The following is a 1,122-nucleotide window of genomic DNA, read 5'->3' as shown; positions in this document are numbered from 1 at the left end:
CGCCCCTCACGGGCTGCCAAAGCCGGACGGGGGTCCCCTCTGGGAGGCCGCCCGAGCCAAGCTGGGCGTCCCGGGGCGTCCCTGTGCCAGGAATCCCCAAGGGAGGAAGGCGTTCGGTGCCCTAGGGGTGGAAAAACCCCTGCGAAGAGTGGTGGCGGTGCTGCTGCTGCTGAGCGGCGAGTGCCCATAGCTGGGGGGGGTGAGGGAACCCCACCTGCGCCCCTCACGGGCTGCCGAAGCCGGATGGGGGTCCCCTCTGGGAGGCCGCCCGAGCCAAGCTGGGCGTCCCGGGGCGCCCCTGTGCCAGGAATCCCCAAGGGAGGAAGGCGTTTGGCGCCCTAGGGGTGGAAAAACCCCTGCGAAGAGTGGCGGCGGTGCTGCTGCTGCTGAGCGGCGAGTGCCCATAGCTGGGGGGGGTGAGGGAACCCCGCCTGCGCCCCTCACGGGCTGCTGAAGCCAGACGGGGGTCCCCTCTGGGAGGCCGCCCGAGCCAAGCTGGGCGTCCCGGGGCGCCCCTGCGCCAGGAATCCCCAAGGGAGGAAGGCGTTCGGCGCCCTAGGGGTGGAAAAACCCCTGTGAAGAGAGGCGGCGGTGCTGCTGCTGCTGAGCGGCGAGTGCCCATAGCTGGGGGGGTGAGGGAACCCCGCCTGTGCCCCTCACGGGCTGCCAAAGCCGGACGGGGGTCCCCTCTGGGAGGCCGCCCGAGCCAAGCTGGGCGTCCCGGGGTGCTAGCAATGACAATAACCTCTTTCTGCCTCCTAGGGAGAATTTGCACCTCATGGCCCAATTATGGGCATTATTCCAGCATGGTCACTTAATTTGAATGCTTCTGTTGTTTTTATTGGTTTTGCTGTCATTACTGTTTTAAAAAGTTTTTAGTATTTTTAATTGTAATACGACTTTGAACTCTAACCTGCCCAGAGTCACTGAAAGGGGAAACCAGAGATATTGAGGGAAGAGGAGAGAGAGAGAGGGGGGGGGGAGAGAGAGAGAGAAGGAAAAAGAGGGGGAGAGGAAAGAGGGAGAAAGAGAGAGAGGGAGAGGAAAGAGAGGAAGAGGAAAGAAAGAGAGAAAGAGAAAGAGAGAAAGAGGGAGAGGAAAGAGAGAAAGAGAAAGGGAGAG

This window comes from Protobothrops mucrosquamatus, unplaced genomic scaffold (genome assembly GCF_001527695.2).
Source record: "Protobothrops mucrosquamatus isolate PMUCROS unplaced genomic scaffold, P.Mucros_1.0 scaffold718, whole genome shotgun sequence".
Classification (NCBI taxonomy): domain Eukaryota; kingdom Metazoa; phylum Chordata; class Lepidosauria; order Squamata; family Viperidae; genus Protobothrops; species Protobothrops mucrosquamatus.
The sequence above is the reverse complement of the archived record's forward strand: the minus strand, read 5'-3'. Positions refer to the sequence as shown.